Raw genomic sequence first — 14,605 nt, 5'->3', positions numbered from 1 at the left:
ACCATTTTATCACGCAATTGGAACATTCTTAAATCAGATACTATAATCGGCAAGAACTTAGCCGAATGCCCACTAATAACTTTCAGGCGTAGCTGATCCCTAAAGGCCTCCTTAGTACATAGTCACTATGAAGGGATCACTCAGAATCCAAGAATTGGCAATCTGACAGGATTTTATCCATGTTCCAAATGCAAAGCATATAAAAATAGTTCTAAAACGCTCACCTATGAAATTCCAGGCAGGAAAGAAAAGCGGACCATCAATACATTTTTAACTTGCACCACCCCTTTCTGTGTCTACTGTCTAGTGTGCCCATGTAGAAAGATCTATATTGGGAGCACTATACAGTCCACAAAACGAAGGATCTTAGAAGACGCCAGAGATATTGAGAAACGTGACTTTTCTTACCCTGTCACAAGACATTTTGATAAGTTCCATCAAAGCGACAGGAAATTGCTAAGATTTTTCTGTATCGATCACGTAGTAGCACATGAAAGAGGAGGAAATAGAGAGTTTAAATTGCGTAGGTTGGAGTCTCGATACATTTTGGATTTACAAACAAAAGCTCCAAATGGATTAAATACTGAAGATGAGCTAGCGATCCATCTGTGAAAACCAAACTACATAAGATCGAGTCAGACACAACTAGGTGATGGTCTATAATCAATTAAGGTATCTGATTTAATACTTGATACCTTTATCTTTAGAGATACAGAATGTCAAAATGAGTTGACAAGTATTGGTATTTAGCTCCCGAGGTGCCATCCTCCAATTCTGACTTTAGATCATGAATTTCAAAATTGTCTGATAAATTGCTGTGTACTATTGCCCATTCTGGGCCCCACTATACGGAGATACGCCCATCTAGGGCTCAATCATGTACAAACATGTAGAATTGTTTACTTAATTTTAGGTCTTAATTCTTTTGAGTTTCATTCTTTTGTGGTTTATTTTGTACAAATGTCTTTTTTTTTTTTTAATGAACTTAGGAAACTCCTGAAATATATATTAATATATTGATTTAATTACAAATTACCTGCCATGATTGAAGTAATATGGCACAGGCCAATAGTGGCAAGTATGATTAACTGAAATTAAGACCAACATGTAAATATCTGTATATTTTAGTGATTCGTCCAAAAATGAAATGCTCATCCAGGGCTCAATAATGTCATAAACATGAACGTGTTATAATGTTTTGATTTGAGAATAAGAAAGCTTTATTGAAATGACAATTTCCGTTTTCTATACCAAGATGGCGCAAAGTTGAGTGACAATATGTCTGTCCTTCTTTTATGTCATTGATAGTATTATGGAGAGAAAATAATGCTGTCCCATTTAGCTGTTCATGCTTTATTCCTTTAAAAAGATGCACCCCTTCCCGTTTCCACGTACAGTGGAAAAAGGCGCTATGCCGAAACGCGTCCTGTCCCCATGCATGAGTTCTCAGTGTTGAAATTAACAACTGAATTTTCCCCAGAAAGCAGTGTGCAGTCGTCCTTGTTTCGAGTGGAGACGAGGTGGGAGCTGATATATATATTACCTACTGGCGGTCACCAGTAGGTAGTTATAGTTAGGACCTAGTTTCCATAAGAATATATATATATTTACACACACACACACACACAGAGATTTTTTTAATGTTATTTTGGGGGGGCCAAGCCAACCTTTTTTGAAACTCCTAACCTCATTTACCTCTTACTGAACGCTAAAATGACCCTTACCTCCCTTTACCTCTACCCATCCCTAAACCCTAAAATCCCCCTTCCCTACCTTCAGCTCTACCATCCCTAAACGCTAAAATCACACTTACCTCCCTTTATCTTTACCCACCCTTAAACTTTAAATTCACCCTTACTTCCCTTTACCTATATACACCCCTTAACTCTATATTCACCCTTACCTCCCTTTACTTCTATCCTGGGACCGTACACCTTGGACCCCCATGACCTCATCAGCGGAGTTCTGCAAGGATCCTCCCTGAGTCCGACCCTCTACAATGCATACATGACCCCTCGAGCCAGTATCATTTGCTCTCGCATCAACATCCTCTACTTCGCCGACGACACAAAACTCACACTCTTCCTCATGGCCAAGACGTCCAGTAACCAGATCATGTTCAATGCCTGCATGACAGCGATTGCCCACTGGATGAAGACCAGCTGTCTCTAGCTGAACACTGACAAGACAGAAATCTTAATATTCGGGAAGAGCACTTCACCGTGGAACTCCACCTGGTGACCAAGGGCTCCAGGACTGCCACCCACCCCTACAATCCAGGCCAAGAACCTCCTGAGCATCATCAACAGCAAATTCGACATGACCACCCAAGTTATTGCCGTCACTGTTTTATACCCGGAAAACGCTGAGGAAGATTTTCAGTAGTTCTCAATCAGCACCCGAATAACTGTCATGCACGCTCTGGTAACAAACAAGTTGGACTACAGGAACACCCTCTATGTCACGATCAATAAAAACTCTCCAGAATGCTGCAAACCATTCAGATCTTGGTAACCAAAATCAATCTCAACCTCTCACTCGGCACTCACATCACAGCACACCTGAAGGAGCTGTACTGGCTCCCTATACACCAAGAAGCACAATTCAAACTCCTCACTCATACTTTCAAGGCACTACATAACACTGGCAGCGCACCTCAATCGCATCTGCTTTCACAAACCCTCCAGACACCTCTGGTCATCCGTACTCCTACTTGCACACGTCCCATACATATGGAAAACCAGATCCGGATGTCGAGCCTTCTCATACATCACTCCTAAAGTGGGGAACGACCTGCCATGACACATAAGAGCCTCCTCCTCACTTCTTGAATTCCGCAAGAAGCTGAAGACCTGGCTTTTCGAGTAGCCCCACTAGGCCCTAGGTTTGACTAGGCTTGCACCTGCTCAGCACCAGTATATCCTCCCAGGTGATACTGCGCTCTACAAATCTGCATATTTTAACAGAACACCACTCAACCCTAAAATCACCCTTACCTCCCCATACCCCTACCCATCCCTAAACTCCAAAATCACACTAACTTCCCTTTATCCCTACTTATCCCTAAACCCTAAAATCATTCTTACTGCCCTTTACCGCTACCCACTCCTCAACCTTAAAATCACCCTTACCTCCCTTTAACTCTACCCATCCCTAAACCTACACTTCCCTCCCTTTATTGTTACCACCCTTAAACCCTAAAATTATCCTTACCTCCCTTTACCTCTACCGACCCATAAACCTTAAATTAAACCTTAAAAGTCTTTACCTCTACCCACTTCTAAACCCTAAAATCACTCTTGAAGCTTCTTACCTCTATTCACCCTTAAACACTAAAATCATCCTTATCACCTTTTATCTCTGCCTACCCCTAAACCCTAATTCACCCTTATCTCCCTTTACCTCTACCCACGCCTAAACCCTAAAATCACTCTCGTTTTTTTAAACAGATTTTATTGGCATTTTGCTTATACACATTTTCATTATCACATTTTCAGGATATCAGTGCATATTTCTAGATTACAGTTCTGTCTTCCCTGTTCTGTTACAACAAGAAATCAACTCCCTCTCCCCCTTCCCCTTTACGAGTCGCTTAATTGCGGTTTAGTGACTGTTCCCATGAGGCACAGGGTGAAGACTGATTTGCATAGAGCTGGGTCTGAACTGAGGTGGCGAAGTGAGCTAAAGAACGATGAAGGATTCAACCCAGATCCGTGACTGGGGGTGAGTGTCTGAAAAGTTTCAGCGCTCCGTCCATCATCTCCTTGTGTTTGCTTTGTTCGCCCTAAGTTTGCAGGGAATTGCCCAGACGTGGATACCTTGCTCACTTTGCCACTGAATTCAAGCTAGCCTGGCTGATGAGGGGTGTTACCCCGAAACCATTCCCAGGATGCTTGTTTCCGGTTCAGGAAAGGCCAGGCTTGGCAGTTCGGGCTGGACTGTTCCCATGAGGCACAGGGTCAAGATTGATTTGGATATAGCTGGGTCTGAACTGAGGTGGCAAAGTGAGCTAAAGAACGATGATGGATTCAACCCAGATCTGTGACTGGGGTTGAGTGTCTGAAAGGTTCCAGTGCTCCATCCATCAGCTCCTTGTGTTTGATTTGAATATATGGAATATGACCAGTGAACCTTTGCAAAGCATAGACTTCTTACTAGCTTCTGATCTATTAAGTTAGAGATAAAGTGTTTTGGTTCAAATATATCAGCTTCCTTTTGTGTTTTCGTTAAAACAGAAAAAGTACTAATTTGGGCTTTTTGAAGCGACTTTCGATGCTGTATCAAGGTTACCTGGTGAGTAGTTGTTCACAGTAACAGCCTGGGGGATCTAATAGAAGGGCCAAGATAGCTTAAATTGGAAAAGATGTGCACGTGTTTGTACTGTGAATGCTAATATTTACTGTTGAGTGGATTATCATATGGCAGCTTACAGCGCTCACATCATAAACCCATCCAAGTGTGTGCTCCTTTATTGCATTTTTTAAAATGAGGGAAAATACTAGCCAATACCTAAATCCTTATTATATATGTTGCACAATCTGAGTGGGAATTCTGTGTCCAGTAAATACCAATACTATAAGTTATAGCCGTTATTAGGTGCACTGCTGCCACGCAATTTCCAAGTTCTGTTATTACTGCATTTTGCAGCCCTTTTGAAGTAGACAATCTCTGAATATTGTGCATTTGCATGCTTTAATCGTTCCAGATTTTACCTGGCAAAAATTGTGTAGGCTAAAAAACGTGATATACGGTTTTACCGCACCAGTTATCCTGAATCAGGATTTGTGCTGAATATTTAATCATACCCTAATGTTTTCATAGAACGCAAAGTAAATATGGATGAATACAGTTAAAATGAACAAAAATGATATATTGATAACTACAGATGGGAATATAAACACGCATTGCCAAAGCCAACAGGTCTCGTCTATGCGAGAGCTATTAGTTTTGGCAATGTGTTTTAGCCATGTTGTACTCCTGTGGGGCTGCTGTTCGGCGTGGTTAAATGTTAGGGGCGTGCAGTGTCGTAGAGTGGAATAGAGTGTTGCAGAGTTGAGGAGAGTGTCGTAAGGTAAAGCAAATTGTTGTAGAGTGGAGGGGTGTAGAGTGGCATTGAGTGTTGTAGAGTTGAGTGTCATCGAATGGAGTGCCGTTGACTGGAGTATTGTAGAGTGCTATAGATTGAAGTAGGGTGTCATAGTGTAGAGTTGAGTGGATTAGAGTGGAGTGGGTTAGAATGGAGTGGACTGGATTAGAGTAGATGGGAATGGAGTGGATTAGAAGGGATTGGAGTGGAGCAAATTAAAGTAGAGTGGATTAGAGTGGAGTGCACTCGAGTGGATAATAGTGGAGTGGATTAGAGTGCAATGGATTGGGTTAGAGTTGAGTGGATTAGAGTGGCATGGAATAGAGTCGAGTGGATTGGAGAGTATTGGAGTGGATTAGAGTGGAATGTAGTGGAGTGATTTGGAGTGGTTCAGAGTGGTGTGAACTGGAGTGGATTAAAGTAAATTGGAGTGGATCAGAGTGGAGTGGATTAGAATGGAGTGGTTTGGAGTGGAGTGCAATAGAGTGGAGTGGAGTGGATTAGAATGGAGTGGAGAGGAATAGAGTGGAGTGGAGTAAATTGAAGTGGATTAGAGTAGAGTGCATTAGAGTAGACTGGCGTAGAGAGAAGGACAAAACAAATGCACACAAGACGTTGTCCATGCACAGTTGCTTTTAAGAACAAAGCTCCTTCAAACAAAGAGCAAGTAGCGGACGGACACTAATTAGGAGAAATCAATCTGTACTTGGTTCACGCGCCACACAAAGAATGGAGGCGATGCATGGACTGGCGCCTGGGACACACTGCCAAATTAGAAGCCAGTTAAAAAGAGTCATAATGATGCCCACGAATGGTAGATACAGCGAGTTGCCAAGTGTCAGCAGCGCATGCCTGCTGCTTGTATGCTCGACCTAATCAGCGACAGCAGCAAATGCGTGCTGTGTGCAAGCTCGACCTAAAAATGGCATAAAACTGGAATCCCTAATCATAGGCCATTATGGGAGACAAGTGATGCAATTTTCTTCTAGCTGGTGAGTAATACGGAATGAAGTGCAGGTGTTTAGCCGTTAAAAAGCCTCACGACCAATTTTTTGCAACTGAGAAAAGCTGAACAACAAACAAGTGGTCTTCTTAATTCAGTAAGTTATTATTATTATTTCGAAATAATCTTTCACCCCAAAAGCCATATCCCAGCTACACACTGATGGAAGTTTGAATCGCTCTATGATCACTTTACAGTATGGTTTATGTTTGTGAAAATAATCTATCTCTTCCTTAAAATGTATGTGAATAAAACACGGCTGAACTTGCTTATGCATCACATCGGCTTCGCAGCATCACCCAATCAGGATAAACAACTTGGCATTTTTAGACTTTTTAGTGACTTGTTTAAAAAATGTATGGCATCACACCTTGTGGCCTTGCATGTGGTCTTGGGTGTGCTGGGCCCACCATTGTCATTAGGAACTGTCACTTCAGAAATATCAACAAGACAAGGTTTGGATAAACTGGATGTGTTTTTTAGACCATTCCAAACCGCCTCAAATCAAGATTAATATGTGCCCATCACTGATATGTCAACAAAGAGCAGCTAATTCCATCCCTACACCTTTCCTAGTTCAGATCTTGTCAATATGGATCCCCATGTCCACTATCTCTCTGCTCTGACCACACTCGCTGTTGAGGCTGCAGACTTGTGTTCATCAAGACACTACCAGAATTGCATCGCGAAGCATCATTGCTCGGAGCCTGAAGAAGCGGACTCTTAATTCCGAGAATCCTAGTAACACCCCACAAATTGCTGGCTTCCCAATGATTACCAAGCTTTTGGAACATATTTGCGCAATTCATTTTCAGAAATATTTAGACGCTTGTGATCCTGTAGCCACCTTGCCAGCTAAGGTTACGCATACATTTCAGATACCCTATTGGAATCCGTAGAGGGTTGGTAACTTTCTTCATACTTCAGTGGGATGGAATACCTCGTCTGCTTGGTAGGCTTTAAGTAGTGATGGGGCAGACAAGGTTGCCTTCAAATGTTTTCCCTCTAACTTGGGCAATCCATCTACTATAGGCTGGGCCCATTTCATTCTCCTCTGAGTGACCTGGTTTTCAGAGTCCCATGGGGTTCCCCTGGTAACCCTGAATGTTTGACTTTTAAAATAAGGCTAGCCTTTCTTTAATCATGGGTAGCTTTTTCAGGCTCATGCTGATGAAACCGCAACAAGAGCACTTTATTTTAAAAGACCCATGGATCCATTGAGGATCGAGCAGTGAATGCCACAGAGCGCTTCACTTGGTTCACACTTTACAAGCCCTGGGTACATACTGAGTCCAATTAAATACCTCAAAACTGACACAACTCCCAAATCACCAGATTGCCCTTGATCGGGGTTCACCCCACCACATGTAACCAAATTCTCTCTCTCATGTGCAATGTGTAGAGGTTTCTTCTCAATAGGATCCTCACCGTAGAACCACCAATTGCCTTTATTTCCAAAACCTTATCTCTCATCTCTCTCGGTTGAAAGGATTATTAACTTTATTTATGCCATGTTTGAGAACATCATGGTCTAATCTGAATGCCAAATTGGAGTATGTGGTGAATAACCTGTAATTTTGGACATGGATATTTGTCTTTGGAAGCTTCAGGGAGCTCAGAGATTCTTAGTGCGCCTTACCCCATCTTGCATAGTCACAATCATATCGAACCAGTTCGGTCTGATCTTCTGAGGTTGATTGTCGATGCAAAGATTCAATTTAAATGCCGTAGACATACATTTTTAGCTAAAAGAGCCCAAATGCATGAAGAAAATTGTTTGTCATCACCGTTTCACGCCTCTTCTCTCAGCTGATAAGTCTGACTTGACTTGACTCAGCGCCTTCACGTATGTCCCCACAGAAGATTGCCACTTCGCAATAGAGGATCCCATACTCCTAAATTTGCTGACCTCATATGAAACGTGGATCTTCTACAAGTGTTGCTGCTATTGTGACCTTGGGGCGGAGGACCCACAACTCCCAGGATGTCGCCGAAGGTGTGTACAGAGGAGGAATCCTTACTTCCTGCATCATGCTGTTTCTAGTGCCCCTGTATGGCCTGTTAACGGCAACATTTCTGGACTGCGAATGTGACCTGAGTGCAGAGGAACCAAAACTGGCAGCCATTCCCTGCTGGTTTTGCGGCGGTGTAAAGGCATCCATATGCTTGGCTGGACTGCAGCGTTTCCGCCAAGCATATAAGGAGTTTCCTTTCCGCCAGGGATTTCATGGCTGTTCCTCCTCTATCAAAACTCTGGTGGAGAGGAAACAAAGGGGGCCTTGTGTGGATGCTCACAAGGGGGCACAACATGTGCCCTCCTGTGTGCATGCACACCAGTTCCTGCATGGCATAGACTTTTCAGTCAGTGCCATGCAGGAACTGTTTTTGGCGTTCCCATTGCGGTGCCTGTTTTTTTGGTGGTGCTGCGGGGGGGGGGGGGGGGGCTGGCGCCGCACCGCCAAAGTCGTAATCGCTCTTGGTGTGGATACCATGCCAACTAATATACATCAAGATGGCTCTGCTAATTCCGCTAGCAATAGTGTAGTAAATGCACTGAACACATGTAACTTTGTGCAAGTCTGTGTTTTTTTTTTAACAGCCCATTGGATGGTGCTAATTGACTTTCGTGCATTGTGTCCAGAGCTTAAAATCCCAAATGCTACCAACCATGAGAACTCAAGCATTCAGGGTGACTATTTGGGTTCTTTTGTTAATGTTAATACTTATATCTTCACTTGAACTTTGCCCTTGTTTGCTGACCTTGACCAATGTCCCCCCACTAGCACCGTATAAATCTGAATCTTTCATCCAACTTACGAACAAGGCGGTGCATTGGCTCTCTAGTAAAGCCACACCAGCATTGTCATTCATGGCACCTTTCTCTTTGCGAGACGCCCGTGATGGGCTGGGCAATTCCCAAAGACTTTGTGGGTGGCTGTGTTGACATTGACTCCAGTAACCGCGCAGTTCTGGAGGCTTTACTTTTCAAACGCAATCCTGTTGGCTATACTAACAACTACCAATTAGGGCCGTCCCACGCGGCTATTTTTACAAACTGCCCAACCTTCCAGTTTCTCCATCATCTCGCCCAGATAGCCTGTACACGTCTCTTTCCATCTGCCTTGCTAGCCCAGTTCCAGATCAGAATCGTTTTTCTGAGCTTGGAGACCCAGAAGTTGGTCACTGACTGACTAATCACTCATCTGAACCCTGTGAGGTGTATGTTGGTTCCTCCAGCCTTTAACATCGGTTGCTCTAATAACACATCTCCGTGTAGTACACCCTCTGTGATCGTTCACCACACTTTTCAGTGTAATTTGCTTTCTTGGAACAGTGCAGGATTGCCTTCAAGGCTAAGTATAGGGAGTTGGATTTCCTTCATTATACAATAAAATGGTATCTTATTTCAAGAAACCGGGGCGATTAATGATAACCTTTGTGACAACTTTACAGGTTATGCCATTTTTGCTAATCCTCACCCTCGGGAAGAGCAGGGGGAGGGCTCAGTTAGATGAACTGGAGCGAACATTGCCTCTTCAAGTATGAATATTCGATTATTACATCTAAAATGGGTAGAGAGTCCTAAGATAATATCGATGAGATTTTTACAATGACAGTTTTTCCCAGGAAACAGCCTTTACTATGTGGTTTTAGCACTCAGTGCCTTTACCACACATTTATACCATACACATTTTTACCATGCATTTGCCTTTACCACGCCTGGAAAGTCTATTTACAGTAAGTATAAGTGTCTATCTATCTATCTATCTATCTATCTATCTATCTATCTATCTATCTATCTATCTATCTATCTATCTATCTATCTATCTATCTATCTATCTCTCTCTCTAAATATATATATATATATATATATATATATATATATATATATATATATATATATATATATATATATATATATATATATAGATCTAGATACACACATTTAAGATTTCAGTTGTAGGGGTATAGGGTGGTAAAGTATTTGATGGTTTAGTGATGGGTAGAGGTATAGGGTGGTAAGGATATTTTTATGGTGTAGGGTGGGTAGGGGAACTTAGGTGGTAAGGGTGTTTGTGGGGTTTAGGGGTGGGCAAGGAACTTAGGTGGTAATGGTGTTTTTAGGGTTTAGGGATGGGTAAGGGTATTGGGTGGTAACGGTATTTTTAGGGATTTGGGGTGGCAGGAGGTATTGGGTGGTATTGGTGTGTTTTAGGGTTTAGAGGTGGGTAAGGAAATTAGGTGGTAAGGGTGTTTTTAGGGTTTAGAGAAGGGAAGAGGTATAGGGTGGTAAGGGTATTTTAGGGTGTAGGGTGGGTAGGGGTATTGTGTGGTAAGTGTGTCTTTAGGGTCTAGAGGTGGGATGGGGTATTGGGTGGTAAGTGTGTTTTTAGGGTTTAGAGGTGGGTAAGGAAATTAGGTGGTAAGGGTGTTTTTAGGGTTTAGGAGTGGGTAGGGGTATTGGGCGGTATGGGTATTTTTAGGGTTTAGGAGCGGCTAGGGGTATTGAGTGGTAAAGGTGTTTTTAGGGTTTAGAGGTAGGTAAGGAAATTAGGTGCTAAGGGTGTTTTTACGGTTTAGGAGTGGGTAAGGGTATTGGGCGGTATGGGTATTTTTAGGGTTTAGGAGTGGCTAGGGGTATTGGGTGTTAAAGGTGTTGTTAGGGTTTTGGGGGTAAGGTATTGGGTAGGAAGGATAACTAAAAGAGCGAGATTGGGGGTCTCCACAATATATAAAAAATATAAAATGTATATATATATATATATATTCCAACAGAAAAGGTTGCCCTCGATGAAGGCGCCTCAGGCGCAGAGTAACACCTTTAATTGAAGACTGCAGAGTCGAAGTCTGTTACTCACGATCTTTATTCATAGCCCAACGCGTTTCAAACATGACTGTCCTTGATCACGGGCTGAAGTGCAGAGCAAACCGGCATTGGGATGGAACACCTGATATACCCCAAGTCCCGCCCTTGTGGGCGTGTGCACAGCGTGCATGATGGTACTTGTGGTTCCATCCATTCTTCCCCAGTGGGTTTTGGCGTGCCTGAAATAATACAAAGTTTTACCCAGGGTGGGTTGGTCGTGAGCACACAAAGACTGCCACTCTGTTGATTCTGAAGTCATTCAACACGGACCTCTGCGCTCCTTTGAGCGGATTGGCTTCAATACGCAGGATCTGCGGAGCAGCAGGGCGCCTTCGCGGCTGAGCCAGCCGCTAAAATTCCAACAGAAAAGGTTGCCCTCGATGAAGGCGCCTCAGGCGCAGAGTAACACCTTTAATTGAAGACTGCAGAGTCGAAGTCTGTTACTCACGATCTTTATTCATAGCCCAACGCGTTTCAAACATGACTGTCCTTGATCACGGGCTGAAGTGCAGAGCAAACCGGCATTGGGATGGAACACCTGATATACCCCAAGTCCCGCCCTTGTGGGCGTGTGCACAGCGTGCATGATGGTACTTGTGGTTCCATCCATTCTTCCCCAGTGGGTTTTGGCGTGCCTGAAATAATACAAAGTTTTACCCAGGGTGGGTTGGTCGTGAGCACACAAAGACTGCCACTCTGTTGATTCTGAAGTCATTCAACACGGACCTCTGCGCTCCTTTGAGCGGATTGGCTTCAATACGCAGGATCTGCGGAGCAGCAGGGCGCCTTCGCGGCTGAGCCAGCCGCTAAAATTCCAACAGAAAAGGTTGCCCTCGATGAAGGCGCCTCAGGCGCAGAGTAACACCTTTAATTGAAGACTGCAGAGTCGAAGTCTGTTACTCACGATCTTTATTCATAGCCCAACGCGTTTCAAACATGACTGTCCTTGATCACGGGCTGAAGTGCAGAGCAAACCGGCATTGGGATGGAACACCTGATATACCCCAAGTCCCGCCCTTGTGGGCGTGTGCACAGCGTGCATGATGGTACTTGTGGTTCCATCCATTCTTCCCCAGTGGGTTTTGGCGTGCCTGAAATAATACAAAGTTTTACCCAGGGTGGGTTGGTCGTGAGCACACAAAGACTGCCACTCTGTTGATTCTGAAGTCATTCAACACGGACCTCTGCGCTCCTTTGAGCGGATTGGCTTCAATACGCAGGATCTGCGGAGCAGCAGGGCGCCTTCGCGGCTGAGCCAGCCGCTAAAATTCCAACAGAAAAGGTTGCCCTCGATGAAGGCGCCTCAGGCGCAGAGTAACACCTTTAATTGAAGACTGCAGAGTCGAAGTCTGTTACTCACGATCTTTATTCATAGCCCAACGCGTTTCAAACATGACTGTCCTTGATCACGGGCTGAAGTGCAGAGCAAACCGGCATTGGGATGGAACACCTGATATACCCCAAGTCCCGCCCTTGTGGGCGTGTGCACAGCGTGCATGATGGTACTTGTGGTTCCATCCATTCTTCCCCAGTGGGTTTTGGCGTGCCTGAAATAATACAAAGTTTTACCCAGGGTGGGTTGGTCGTGAGCACACAAAGACTGCCACTCTGTTGATTCTGAAGTCATTCAACACGGACCTCTGCGCTCCTTTGAGCGGATTGGCTTCAATACGCAGGATCTGCGGAGCAGCAGGGCGCCTTCGCGGCTGAGCCAGCCGCTAAAATTCCAACAGAAAAGGTTGCCCTCGATGAAGGCGCCTCAGGCGCAGAGTAACACCTTTAATTGAAGACTGCAGAGTCGAAGTCTGTTACTCACGATCTTTATTCATAGCCCAACGCGTTTCAAACATGACTGTCCTTGATCACGGGCTGAAGTGCAGAGCAAACCGGCATTGGGATGGAACACCTGATATACCCCAAGTCCCGCCCTTGTGGGCGTGTGCACAGCGTGCATGATGGTACTTGTGGTTCCATCCATTCTTCCCCAGTGGGTTTTGGCGTGCCTGAAATAATACAAAGTTTTACCCAGGGTGGGTTGGTCGTGAGCACACAAAGACTGCCACTCTGTTGATTCTGAAGTCATTCAACACGGACCTCTGCGCTCCTTTGAGCGGATTGGCTTCAATACGCAGGATCTGCGGAGCAGCAGGGCGCCTTCGCGGCTGAGCCAGCCGCTAAAATTCCAACAGAAAAGGTTGCCCTCGATGAAGGCGCCTCAGGCGCAGAGTAACACCTTTAATTGAAGACTGCAGAGTCGAAGTCTGTTACTCACGATCTTTATTCATAGCCCAACGCGTTTCAAACATGACTGTCCTTGATCACGGGCTGAAGTGCAGAGCAAACCGGCATTGGGATGGAACACCTGATATACCCCAAGTCCCGCCCTTGTGGGCGTGTGCACAGCGTGCATGATGGTACTTGTGGTTCCATCCATTCTTACCCAGTGGGTTTTGGCGTGCCTGAAATAATACAAAGTTTTACCCAGGGTGGGTTGGTCGTGAGCACACAAAGACTGCCACTCTGTTGATTCTGAAGTCATTCAACACGGACCTCTGCGCTCCTTTGAGCGGATTGGCTTCAATACGCAGGATCTGCGGAGCAGCAGGGCGCCTTCGCGGCTGAGCCAGCCGCTAAAATTCCAACAGAAAAGGTTGCCCTCGATGAAGGCGCCTCAGGCGCAGAGTAACACCTTTAATTGAAGACTGCAGAGTCGAAGTCTGTTACTCACGATCTTTATTCATAGCCCAACGCGTTTCAAACATGACTGTCCTTGATCACGGGCTGAAGTGCAGAGCAAACCGGCATTGGGATGGAACACCTGATATACCCCAAGTCCCGCCCTTGTGGGCGTGTGCACAGCGTGCATGATGGTACTTGTGGTTCCATCCATTCTTCCCCAGTGGGTTTTGGCGTGCCTGAAATAATACAAAGTTTTACCCAGGGTGGGTTGGTCGTGAGCACACAAAGACTGCCACTCTGTTGATTCTGAAGTCATTCAACACGGACCTCTGCGCTCCTTTGAGCGGATTGGCTTCAATACGCAGGATCTGCGGAGCAGCAGGGCGCCTTCGCGGCTGAGCCAGCCGCTAAAATTCCAACAGAAAAGGTTGCCCTCGATGAAGGCGCCTCAGGCGCAGAGTAACACCTTTAATTGAAGACTGCAGAGTCGAAGTCTGTTACTCACGATCTTTATTCATAGCCCAACGCGTTTCAAACATGACTGTCCTTGATCACGGGCTGAAGTGCAGAGCAAACCGGCATTGGGATGGAACACCTGATATACCCCAAGTCCCGCCCTTGTGGGCGTGTGCACAGCGTGCATGATGGTACTTGTGGTTCCATCCATTCTTCCCCAGTGGGTTTTGGCGTGCCTGAAATAATACAAAGTTTTACCCAGGGTGGGTTGGTCGTGAGCACACAAAGACTGCCACTCTGTTGATTCTGAAGTCATTCAACACGGACCTCTGCGCTCCTTTGAGCGGATTGGCTTCAATACGCAGGATCTGCGGAGCAGCAGGGCGCCTTCGCGGCTGAGCCAGCCGCTAAAATTCCAACAGAAAAGGTTGCCCTCGATGAAGGCGCCTCAGGCGCAGAGTAACACCTTTAATTGAAGACTGCAGAGTCGAAGTCTGTTACTCACGATCTTTAT

General features: G+C 45.0%; 1 protein-coding gene across 1 annotated transcript in view; it reads right to left on the bottom strand.

Annotated features, from left to right (window-relative positions):
• Window positions 1-14,605, bottom strand: part of SHISA8 (shisa family member 8) — a 116,588-nt gene that overhangs the window by 54,301 nt on the left and 47,682 nt on the right. The window lies entirely within an intron of this gene.

The sequence above is a fragment of the Triturus cristatus genome, chromosome 4_2, assembly GCF_964204655.1.
Source record: "Triturus cristatus chromosome 4_2, aTriCri1.1, whole genome shotgun sequence".
In the NCBI taxonomy this organism is placed as follows: domain Eukaryota; kingdom Metazoa; phylum Chordata; class Amphibia; order Caudata; family Salamandridae; genus Triturus; species Triturus cristatus.
Note: the sequence above shows the minus strand (reverse complement) of the source record. Positions and strands in the feature narration are given on the sequence as shown.